This window comes from Loxodonta africana, chromosome 1 (assembly GCF_030014295.1).
Source record: "Loxodonta africana isolate mLoxAfr1 chromosome 1, mLoxAfr1.hap2, whole genome shotgun sequence".
Classification (NCBI taxonomy): Eukaryota; Metazoa; Chordata; class Mammalia; order Proboscidea; family Elephantidae; genus Loxodonta; species Loxodonta africana.
In genome coordinates, this window is record NC_087342.1 from 79232123 (window position 1) to 79244778 (window position 12656).

General features: G+C 42.2%; 1 non-coding gene across 1 annotated transcript; it reads right to left on the reverse strand.

Moving 5' to 3' along the window:
* Positions 1-4474: 4474 nt before the first annotated feature.
* On the reverse strand, positions 4475-4547 carry TRNAK-UUU (transfer RNA lysine (anticodon UUU)). The gene has a single exon. It is a non-coding gene; the product is annotated as a tRNA-Lys (tRNA).
* Between the last annotated feature and the right edge of the window lie 8109 nt (positions 4548-12656).

The window sequence follows — 12656 nt, forward strand, 5'->3', positions numbered from 1 at the left end:
TGTTCAATGTGAGCAAATAATCTGAGAAGCTGGGCTATATGAAGAAGAACAGGGCGTCAGGATTGGAGGAAGACTCATTAACCACCTGCGTTATGCAGATGACACATCCTCCCTTGCTGAAAGTGAAGAGGACTTGAAGCACTTACTAATGAAGATCAAAGACCACAGCCTTCAGTACGGATTACACCTCAGCATAAAGAAAACAAAAATTGTCACAACTGGACCAATAAGCAACATCATGATGAATGGAGAAAAGTCTGAGGTTGTCAAGGATTTCATTTTACTTGGATCCATCATAACACCCATGCAAGCAGCGGTCAAGAAATCAAAAGACACATTGCATTGAGCAAATCAGCTGCAAGGCATCTCTATAACATGTTAAAAAGGAAAGATGTCACCTTGAGGACTAAGGTGCACCTGATCCAAGCCATAGTGTTTTCACTCAACTTATAAGTGTGTAAAATTTGGACAATGGGTAACCAGTTCTGTTTTGGTTTTTTTAATGGCACATGTCTTCTGTATACCTTCTTTGCTGACTTATCTCTTCAGATATTCTACCCACTTTTTAATTGGGTTGGTTGTGTTTTTATTGTTGTGTTTTAGGAGTTTGTTGTATATCTTGGATCCACCAGGATCACCAATTGTCATCACGTTCATTATGACTCATAGTGACCCCATGTGTTGCAGACTACAGCCTGGACTTAAGTCCTTTCTCAGATATGAGTTTCGTCTTATGTATTTTGATGCTTTGTTGTTAGGTGCATACACACTCAGGATTATTATGTCTTGGAGAATTGACCCTTTAATCATTATGTAATCCTTTCTTTATTTTTGACAATTTTCCTTGCTCTGAAATCTGACTTGTATGAAATTAATATAGCAGCTCCAGCTTTCTTTTGTTTAGTGTTAGCATGGTATATCTTTCTCCATCTGTTTACTTTAATCTATCCATGTTTTTATATTGAAGTGGGTTCTGTGTAAAGAACAAGTAGCTGGGTCTGTTGTTTTGGTTCTTTTTAATCCACTAGGGTAGTCCATGTTTTTTAATTAGCATTGTAATGTTTAATGTTATTTTTTAATTATTTTTTATTTATTGTCAGCTAGGCCTTGATTCTCAGCGGTTTGGCATGTGCTCTTCCATAATGTGATCTGGTATGAGCAACCAAATAGTTAAAGAAGGACTTTCCTTTGGGGGTCTGGCCTGTCTCCAGTATATAAAAGGATGTTCTGACAAAAATCACTCCCTCTTGACCCTATACTCTTCAGGGCACCTGATCTCCTGTTCTTGGGATATATGCCTGCAGAAGTCTCTAGCCTGCTGCCAGACTTGCACATCTTGGATTTCCTAGTGCCTGCAACCTTATGAGCTAACATGTAGGAAGACTCATTAGAAACCTGCTATATGCAGATGACCCAACTCTGCTTGCTGAAAGTGAAGAGGTCTTAAAGTATTTACTAATAAAGATCAGAGACCACAGCCTTCAGTATGGATTATCCTTCAACGTAAAGAAAGCAAGAATCCTCACAACTGGAACAATAAGCAACATCATGATAAATGGAGAAAATACTGAAGTTGTCAAGGATTTCATTTTACTTGGATCCACAATCAACACCCATGGAAGCAGCAGTCAAGAAATCAAAAGATCCATTGCACTGGGCAAATTGGCTACAAGAGATCTCTTTAAAGTGCTGAAAAGCAAAGATGTCACCTTGAAGACTAAGGTGAGACTGGCCCAAGCCATGACGATTTCAATCGCATCATATGCATGTGAAAGATGGACAATGAATAAGGAAGACCGAAGAAGAATTGACCCCTTTGAATTGTGGCGTTGGCAAAGAATATTGCAAGTACCATGGACTGCCAAAAGAACAAACAAATCTGTCTTGGCTTTAAATATGTCATTCCTTTGCCTTCTTGCCTGCATGGTTTCTGCTGAGTAAAAATCCGAGCTTATTCTTACCGACTCTCATTTGTAGGTGATTTTTCGTATATCCCTAGCTGCTCTTAAAATTCTCTGTTTACTTTTGGCTTTGGCAAGCTTGATTATAATATGTCTCAGCGACTTCCTTTTAGGATCTACCTTGTGTGGGGTTCAATGAGCACCTTGGATGGATATCTTCTCATCTTTCATGATATCAGGGAAGTTTTCTGCCAAGAGATCTTTAACAATTCTCTCTGTATTTTCTTTTACCCACCTCTGTTCTGGTACTCAGATCACTTGTAGGTTATTTCTCTTGATGGAGTCCCACATAATTCTTAGCATTTATTCTTATAATTCTTTTATCTGATTTTACCTCAAATATGTCAGTGTCAAGTGCTTTATCTTACAATATCACTAATTCTAATGTCCATTTCCTCAGTTCTGCTCCTTTGACTTTCTACTGAATTGTCTAATTCTGAAATTTTATTGTTAATCCTTTGAATTTCTGTTTGCTGTCTCTCTGTGAACTCTTGCAGCCTATTAAATTTGTCATTATGCACTTCTCTAATCTTCTTAAGTTCCTCTAATGCTCTGTCTGTGCCTTTCTTGTCTTGTTCTGCATTTTGCCTGATCTCCTTCCTGATCTCTTGAGAAGTTCTCTATATTAATCTTTTGTATTCTGCCTTTGATAATTCCAGGAATTTCCCTTCCTCTGGAAGATTTCTTGATTCCTTATTTTGGAAACTTTGCTGAAGCTGTCATGGTCTGCCTTTTTATGTGATTTGATATTCACTGTTGTCTCTGAGCCATCAATAAAGTTATTGTATTTATTTATTTTATGTTTACTTACTGTGTCCTAGCTTCTCGCTTTGTTTCATTTTGATATGTGCCCAAATAAGCCGCTCAGGTGAACTGGTTTGATTATTGATGCCTTTGAAGCTCTAAAGTCCTATCACCAGTTGGTTGGAGCTGTTACTAGGTATATGAGTCCAGGAGTCAGTTCACTTGTATGGATTCAGCTCAGGTGTCCAGGTAGTCGGTCACCAAGTATGTGGAGCACGCTCTCACCTACAGTCTTAGATGAGCAGGTATGATTGGTGTAGATACAAGTATCAGTCTGCAGTAGGGGGCGATGCCCTGAGCAAGGCAGGGGACTGATAACAACCCCTGAGTGCCTGTGAGGAAAATGTGTCCCTGGTTCCCAGAGTGCCTAGGTGGGTGTGTTTTGCAGCCAGACTACGGGCACCCAATGCTGTTGGGTGTAAGACTGGGAGGCACCACTTAGCCTTGGATCCCTGTCAAGGGTGGCTAGGTCGCATAGGTGAAGCCACCAGTCCTCAGACCCCTGATGTGGGTCGGTGAGGACTGTGCTTAATAGGCAGAGCAATGTCAGAAGTCACAAACCTGACTCTTCACCATATAGCTGAAACAGTTGACATTAGTCTTCAGGTATATACCCTGTTGCATTGTGCTAATGAGGACCTACACTGTTGAAATGGTCCCACACAGGTCCATGCAGGGTTGAAAGTCCATGGATCACTTATGCCTGTGCTTAGGCAGAGGAGCTGTTTCTGCCCTGAGTTCCCAGTTTACAGGAGCTGGCAGATTATTTTTCCCCCTTGTTTGTTAATTTGTTCCTTCTCCCAGGCTGGGAGGATGGCTCAGGGCTCGAGGCAGGTCCTACTTCCAGCCCAGGGAAAGCAGCTATCACTGAATCAGGCTCAGAACCCAGTGCAGAGTGGGGAGGGATCAGTTAAATGGGAGAGAGTTTCTTCCAAAAGGGTATTTTTTTGGTCCATGGGTTAGATTAGATGCAATCCTTATCTTTTGCTAAGAGCATCACTTTTCACTGATTCTGTAAGCATGAGTGAACTCTCCATCAATCAGTCTCTTCCAATGTGGAAAACATGTCCTGAACACCTCTGCTTGCCTCACCAAGCTTGTGCCAGCAGATCTGGCCTGAGGGGTGCTGGTTCCCACCAGGTCAGGTCTGGCAACTCCTCGCTGCTTCTGAACAATCTCTCCCTTTCCCTGCCACTTGGTCCACTTCCTCAACTTTCCCTTTCATGTTCAGGGCTCATAGATTGTCATATATAATCGATTCACTTGTTTATTTAGGTCTTTGTTATAAGAGGGACCACCAGAAGCATGTGACTATTCCACCATCTTGGCCGTGGCTCTGAAGTTTGTTTTTAGAAACCTTCATCTCATTTGGAAGAACTGGGCTGCCTCAACTTTTTCTGACCCCTTCTGGGCAGTGTAGAACTGCTCCATAGTGTTTTCTAGGTTTTCACCTTTCAGAAGCAGTTTACCAGGCCTGTCTTCTGAGAAACCTCTGGGTGCGTTCAGACCCCCAACCTTTTGGCTATTAATTAAGCATTTAACCCTTTGTCCTTTCTCTGTTCTCCCTGCTCTATTCCGACTCTTGTTGAGCAAAGAGCAGGAAGAGATGAGTCAAGAAGCCTATAGTAAATGTCTGGAAGAGTTCCTCTAAGGGGCAGTGGAATGTCAATAGGCTTCTAAGGGAAATAACTAGGGTAAAAAGAGAATAACGCCTGAACAGGGACTTGAACCCTGGACCCTCAGATTAAAAGTCTGATGCTCTACCAACTGAGCTACCCAGGCCTCTACATCCAACTTTTCTTGAGTACCTAATGGAGGTTTTATGTAGGTCAGTTGGTTTTATGTTTCATGTCCTGGTTCCCAGATAGCTTCTTTGTAATTCTTCTGCCTGTCAAGAAGTTCCTGTTCCAAAAAGATGCCATAAGCGCGAGGACAATTTCCCTTCCTTCTGTCTTGTCTTCTGTCTCTTTAGACTTTCACAAACAGACTTGGTCACCTAGACAAACCACTACCGGCTTTCAGAACACATTGCTACTACACCCAGAGGGTTTCATGCCCACCCACATCTATTTTTCTTCAAGCAACACTCATGCTACTCTTTTTTGTATTCCTTTGCATTGTCTTGTACATTTTCTTGCATCATTGGGAGGCAGAGGAGAAAAGAGATAAAGGAGAGAAAAACTGAAGACCAAAGAGAACGTTCCATAATGGTGGGGGAAGCAAAGGTGCATGGGTTTAGTCTTCTGCACCTCTTTGCTTGCTTTTCTTCTTGATGCCCTTCGTTACCATCTGTGAGTCACTTCTTTTCATTTTATTTCTCCTCCTCCTTCTGTTTGGTCTCCTTTTTCTCTTCCTCCTTCAGGTCTTCATGTCATGAATACTATTTGCTATTCAGATCCAAGGGAAAATGATAATTTTCTTGACAACTTAGTGTACTTTAGTACATAGCATCCAGGATATGACCTAAGATAGTTTTGAGTTTTGACCCAAACCTGGAGAAAATACTGTACAAGGGATCTGGGAACAAATGGGGAAGTTTTGGAGTGAAGGAAATTTAACCTGTCTGGGAGGAAAGACAGGATAGGGAATGGAAAAAGACTTATCGTTTACTTCTTCCACATGACTCGGCACTTCCACGAAATCCAGACTATGTGAAAACTGAGAGAAGTTGTGATTACTTAACTTCAGGAATTTGTGGATTTCTCCTCTCTCCTAACCTACCAATATACAAGGCAGAGTTGGATATGGGTCACACAAAATCATCTTGAATTGTTTTGTGGATCAATCCACAGGGAAACTAGGGAAAGACGTTTAAGCAAAATACCTTGGGGTTAGTTAGCATTGTCTACTTTCTCTACATTTAATGTAGACTGGAAGACACCAACCTGTACCTCACACATAGCAACCACTCTCCCAGGGAGATTTGGGACACACTACCTCATCCCACCTCTGCATCAGGTGATTCTTTTACTTGTGGGTAAAGGATAAAGTATTTTAAAAGCTATGTTTTAAAAATCTTTGTTTTAAATGGATTATAATAAAATATTTTTCTGGCATTAAAAGCAGACATTTCTGACAAAGGGAGCTCTTGTTTGAGCTTCCAGACTTTTCTCCCTGGAGCAACAGCATATTATATTTGAGAAAAAAAATCTGAACATACCAGCTTGTGGCAGAGTGCAGTTCTTGGCTTATAATTCTCCACCAAAATGCATCATCATTATAAGTGACTTAGATGAGAGAGCCCTGGAAATATGTCACTTCTGATTATCTCACAATCTCGGTTTAGTAATTCTAAATTATTTTCAGAGGCTTCAGATGATATTTGATTCCTTTTTTGAATGTTGTAAAAATTGCTTTCAACTGCAAAGTTAAAAAATTGAAAACAGAAAACTCATGTTCCCTTATCAACACTTTAACTTATTTGCTTGTACCATATCCTCACAGTATTGGCTGTATGGTCTAATGGATCACGTTTCTGATTCCAGATCTAGAGGATTGAGGGTTCAAGTCCTTCCATAGTTGTTTACTTCTTATTGCACAACAAGTAGAAGATTCTTGAATTGGCTCCCAGTGACTACTAATTCCTGAGGTGTTTCTGGAAGGAAGAATTGATATAGGTGAAGTTTCTTCTGTCACATATCAATAATTAACATTAAAGAGGCTTTGGAAATCTAAAATGGGCTGAGCCTCTTTATTGTTAATTTAACAACAAAGCATTCCTCTGCATCCCTCCATATTGGGAACTTACCAGTGTATTTTTGGAATCCAGGTTGCTCTAGCCACAATATCAACCCCTGAGTTCAGCCACCCCAAAACTATCCTAATTGTGCTTCACAATATTCAGTGCCATATTAACCCCTGCTCTATAGGGTCGATATGATTTGGAATTGACTCAAAGGCAACGGGTTTGGTTTGGCTTTTTTGGGGGGAGGGCCTATCCTTCTACCCACACACAAATGATTGCATATCTTTGTGGCTGACATCTGTCTAATGGTCTCTTCAAAGGGGACTTTTGCTTCTCTTACTCCTCTCACATTCAAATGCTCTGATGAGCTGCCTTCCGGGTCAGCTGGGAGGCAAGTTCTGTTAGAAAAATGGAGTCCTCCCAAGTTAAAAGGGGACTTCATGCGATTCCTGTGAAATGGAGAAGATCCTTATTGGGACAGAAATTGGCAAAGAAGACATACAAGTCATCTCACTTGGAGGTTGCTCCTTCTTCGGTCTACTAAGAAATTCCAAGAAGATAATGATAATCAGTGTGAACTCCAGAGTCCACGATCACTCTAGAGGCAAAGCTCATCGCTTGGTTTTCAATGAATACCTTTAAGGAGCTCCAAATCTTCAAACTACAATGCACTGTCTTCAGGACTCACCCTACCTCTGTGCAGAGACTCACTTCTCTACAGCCACGTGCTTTACACAAATGTCCAGATGAGAGACCTTTGTAACATTCTAGTCTCAAGAATCACCGTGCTTACCAAACACTAACGTGAATAAAAAAAAAAAAAATGCACCTTAAATTCGTGAGTATGCTGAATAAATGAAATCCCAGATCAAACTCCTTCTCTCCACTTTCCAATCCTATCCAATGCCCCTAAAGAAAAAGAAAACAACAACAAGTAATGTCCACTCCTCCTTTCCCAAAGTGAAAGGACTTAGCATCTCCACAATCCAGAGACTTGGGGATGTTCCTAAAAATTTCCACATTTAAATTCCATTAACAACTTTTACCTCTCAACACTGTGCCATCCTCCTCATTCCTTCAGTCACTATTTTGCTCATCTATTTGACAGTAGGACAAAGAATAAGGTTGCTGTGCACATTGAATGAATACCTCTCAAATGATACTGCAAATCTGACTTTCCACATTTGAAGTCTTGCTCTCCAGATTCCCATTGAGAAAAGCAAGCATGTCAGTAGTAAAATGCACTGTAAATATTCCCATAGCTGCTCTAGGAGAAAGCTGTGCTCAGTAGCCTTTTGTGTATGAGTGAGAAAGAATTATGGGAAAACTTAAAGCATCTGCACCAGATCAGGGTCATGAATCCTAAGATGCCTAGTGCACTGAGCTCTCCAAGACTTTGATGGGTTCGGTAAGAGTCTATTCAAACCAAAAAGTCTTGGTCACTGCTTGACCTTTCTGTCTCATTCTTTCCTTTGAATATTAAGCCCCCCCAAAATTGCTGCAAATACAAGATATTCTAGCCCAAAGTCCTCCGGGGATTCTGTTTTTAAGCTTCACGTTGCTGCGCTACCACGTGGAATCCGCACAACGGGGCCTCCCTGTGGCTTTTTCCAAAGACTCCAATCTCAGCAACTGCTATTCCAGAAACACGGAAGCACAGGAGCCCATTCCAAAATGCTCAGCGATTTCACCTGGAGGTCGCGAAATTTTGGGCAAAACTAGTCGTATCTTTTTGTGAGACATACACTTTGAAAGCACTTATTTTAGCCTCTCTCTTCCCGAGGGCCTGCAGAAAGCTTGATCACTTTCTGCCTCCGTGACGGGCCGTATCCTATCCGTTTTCAGAGACTCATCTTCAAACCTTATTCCTCTTCTCTCTGCCATCTACCCCTCTGCTGCTGCTTATCCCCTCCGCTTAGAGTCCTCCCTTCCCCCGTCATAAACTCCGCCACTCTCTTCCAATTCACTCCGTTCCTCACACCTACTCCTCTTCGTATTCCAATTCCCAGAGAGGTGTCTTTCTGATAACGCAGTAACTTAATCTATAGATTTCAGGCACCCTTCCCTTCCAGCCAAGAAGACTTGGATTTTCTCTATATCTGGATTAACAGTCGCACATCAGGAATTTGCGAGCTTCCCCAGTCGTAGGGAAAGTTTATAAGGAGCGAATTTGTTTTGAATGTCGTGCCCATCCCATAATGCGCTTCTCTTCTGCTTCCTCATTAAGGAAATAATTAGGTCTAAATGATACGCTTTAATTACAGGAGTGTCCATCCATCTTTCTTCTCTCTCAATATCAGAGCTACAACCTTGAGGAGGCAAAACCAAGTTTCCAGACCCAGATGCGGGACGCAGCCCTTTGCAAGAAGCATTGCTGCACTAGTCGCTCTTCGCTGTTGTCTAATAAACAGGTTGCCATGGAGCCGATCCTACCCCATGTTGAGCGGCTGGTGCATTCGAACTGCTGACCTTCATGGTTAGCAGTTATACCTCCTAACCACCGCCCCATCGGGGCTCCTGTTTCAGTTAAATGCTGTGAGTTAATTAACCTTTAGCCTTATTTCGGAAACCCTGGTGGCCTACTTGTTAAGAGCTACTTCTGCTAACCAAAAGGTGGGCAGTTTGAATCCACCAGGGGCTCCTTGGAAACCCTGTGGGGCAGTTCTACTCTGTCCTGTAGGGTCACTTTAGTCGGTATCGACTCGATGGCAATGGTTTTTTTTTTTTTTTTAAATTTTTGTTGGTACTTTTATCTCTGCACCTGGATCCTCATTCCTTCCGAGCACTCACCCAACACATCTTTGTATTTCCCTGCACTATCTTTTGTGCCTTTCTGCAAGCTTCATAGGCACAAAAGAAATTTTTAAGAAGACAATCAGAAGACTATTCAGAATGTTCAATCCCGCGACTCTCCCTCATGGTGGACTGGAGCTGACTGACAGTCTGGCATTTGACTGAAAGACCCCTTGAAGAAGCCAGTAACTGCTGGAAGATCTGAAAGTTTTTTGGTCCGGAAGGAGTTTCCTTCACCCCACCCCTACCCCTTCTCCTGGCATAGCTACGAGTTAGGGTCCAATCCAGGAACATAAGAATTGAACATAATGAATTTTGACTTGTGAAAACTCACGTTTTAAAATGCCTGCAGATCGTGCTGGAAGTCAGTATCAAGAGTAGTCTCATTAAGTCTGGCTGGCAGTGGGGTATAACTCAGTGGTAAAATGTGTGCCTAACATGCGTGAGACCCTGAGTTCAGTCCCCAGCCATCTCCATATGTGTTTTCTTTCCTCACCGACGCACATCTGAATATCGGTGATTTTTTTTGACACTTTCCCCATTTTTCTTTTTGTGAATACCTTTTCTTGTGTTTTTCCATCTCACAGAAAGGAGAAATCATTTGATAATTACTGGGACCATGGTCCTTGAGACTACTTGGGCCTCCCAACCTGACTACTTAAGTACAACGAAGTCAGGGACAAACTGGAGTAAAAGAAGGTGCTCAGTCAGGATCTGCTGACCGTGAAGCAACAGTATTCCACCACATCAAAGAAGGCCTGTTCTCCTTTACTACAATTTCTCATATTTATTAAGGAGTAGGGAAGAAAAACTCAGATGGAAAGAGGGAGGGAGAAATGACTGTTGGACAAATTCCTTTTGAATCTTCTTTTTTTCCCTCGCCTGTGTCTGTGTCAAAGGACAGATAGCAAGTTCAGGAGAAAAGTTTCTTTCCAATTTTCTTTTCCCCATTCCTCCTACACTTCCACACCCACCCACACAATCTTGTTGAGCAAAAGTCAGTCCAATCACCAGTTTTGGAGATCTGTGATCCCAGCCACAGGCAGCTCTGATCCCAACTCTTTGTTAGTGGTGAAGAAGTATTTGGATGTCATCCAGAAGAAAGGTATTTCTCAGGAAACCTTGAGTCTTCCAGAAGCCACAGTTGAAAAAATCATTTCCGGAGATGGAAACAGCTGCTAAGTAAGCTCTCTTCAAGTCACAAAAGTCTTGGGCAAAAAGAGCTGCATCTTCTTATGGAGCAAACACCCTTAATCCACTTTCCTTAGGAGGAAGGGTACTATCTTACCTCCCGCATTGTAGAGAGAGCAAAGGAGATATAGGCAACCCTGGCAGGCTCAAACTACCTCCTCACCATCCAAATTCTACACATCCTAAGGACCTAGTTCCAAATCTTCTTTCATCTTCTTTTCTTGTTCTTCCACACCCACACCCACCTCCTGCCTCCTATCTTCCCCTTCATTTTCTTCATCACAGAATGTGTTACCTTCACTTTCACTTTCCCAGCCCCCCTTTATCCTGTCTCCAGTGCTTCCTCCTAGAGAAAATTTCCCAACAGCTCAGTTTACTCCAGTTCCCTCTGCACCAATTCTGAGGCTAGCAGTTCTCAAAGATGGCTGAAAAATGGGAACATCTGTGGAGACTTTTCAGTGATATAGATCCCACCCTTTCCCTGTCTAGTGATTCTCAGTCCATTCAGGATCTACAGAGGTGGAGTCAGGAATACATATATTGACAAAGTTCTCAGGCAGTTCCCCAGGTTTGGGATCCACAACTTCCCACCTCTAAGCACTCATGTCAGCTACTTCCCAGCACCAACTAAGCCCCAGTTGCTTATTCACGGGAGGTTAGGATAGAGGAGATAACTACTGCTGGGGAGGAGCCAAAGAGTTGACATATGTAATGTATTCCAATATTCAGGAAGATATAAACCTCTCACGGGGGAAAAATATCAAAATGAAAACTAAAAGCAAGAGAAGACACAATGACAAAGGATTACCTCCTAAAACTCATATGTGGGTTGGCTGACACTACAAATTTTGTCAAGAAGTTGAAGTTTTTATTCTTTTAGCCTCTGTGATGGCTGAGGTTTGAATGCCTATCCAGGAGCACAAGTGGGCTCTTACAAAAGATTAATATGCTTGCAGTTCTTGCTAATCCCCTAACATGCCTCCCTCATGCTTCTGTGTGGTTCTCAGAACTAGAGCTGCAGCTTCACAAGAAAAAGCCACCGCTTGATTTCCCAACCAAGGTTTTGGACTCTAGGTCTTGCTAGTACAGTGATTGTCTGTGATACCATATATTTCCTGTTTTTCACTTAGGATTTATTTTTTTCTTTCCATTTGGATCTAAGTTTCCTGAGACAACTTTTTGGGTCCTGCTTTTTTGTATTCTTAGCCTAGAATTATCTGCTGTCCCTCTGGTAGCCAGAAGTAGTGGAGGTGCTGGACCCTGGTGTGATGATTGGAAAACTAATATCATGAAAACTGTGTGGAGAAAAAGCAACTAATTTGGAGTTTCAAGCTGAAGCCCCTTGAATTAATGCTGGCTGTGGCTCAATGGTTCAGCTGATCACCTGCTCACTGAAAGGTTGGTGTTGGAAACCAGCAGCGGCTCCTCAGTAGAAAGATGTATCATTAGGCTTCCGTAGATTGACAGCCTTAGAAAAACCCTATGGGGTTGCTAGGAGTCAGAATCCACTCCACAGCAGTGAGTTTTTTTTGTTTTGTTTTTTATCTATGCCCGTGGCTGAGACTTCAGTGGCGTAGGGTTTTACTGTTCCCTATGCCTGGAGGGAGTCCTGGTGGTGCAAGTGATTAAATGCTTAGGTGCTAAGCAAAAGGTTGGCAGTTCCAATCCATCATCCAGTCTCTACAAACTCTATGGGGCAGTTGGGTTTTTGTTTTTCCCTGGGAAAGGAGTTCCTAGGTAGTCTTAAATAGTTAACGCTTGCTTGCTGCAATATTGGAGGTTCCAGTCACTCAGAGGCGCTTAGTGATCTACTTCCAAAAAAGCAGCCATTGAAAACCCTATAGAGGACAGTTCTACTTCAGCATACATGGGATTACCATGAGCCAAAATCGACATAAGGATAACTGGTTTCCCCTGGAAAATCACGTTTAAATATGGATCCCTGTTACTTTATGGAGACTTATTTCTCACGCTTCTTCCCTGCCAGCTGAATGTTCTTTGTGACAATATCAGAGCTCCAAGCCAAATACACTGAAATTATGAAGAGCTGGAGGAAAATGATGTCTGTCTGGAGAATCTGTGCTTGGCCAAATGGAAGATGACCCTCCAAAGCCGTGTTTCACTGGGTGACACCGTGAACCTGTCAGGAGTCAAAAAGAAAAAAAAACCAATCCCGTTGCAGTCCAGTCGATTCTGAATCACAGCCACCCTATAGGATAGAA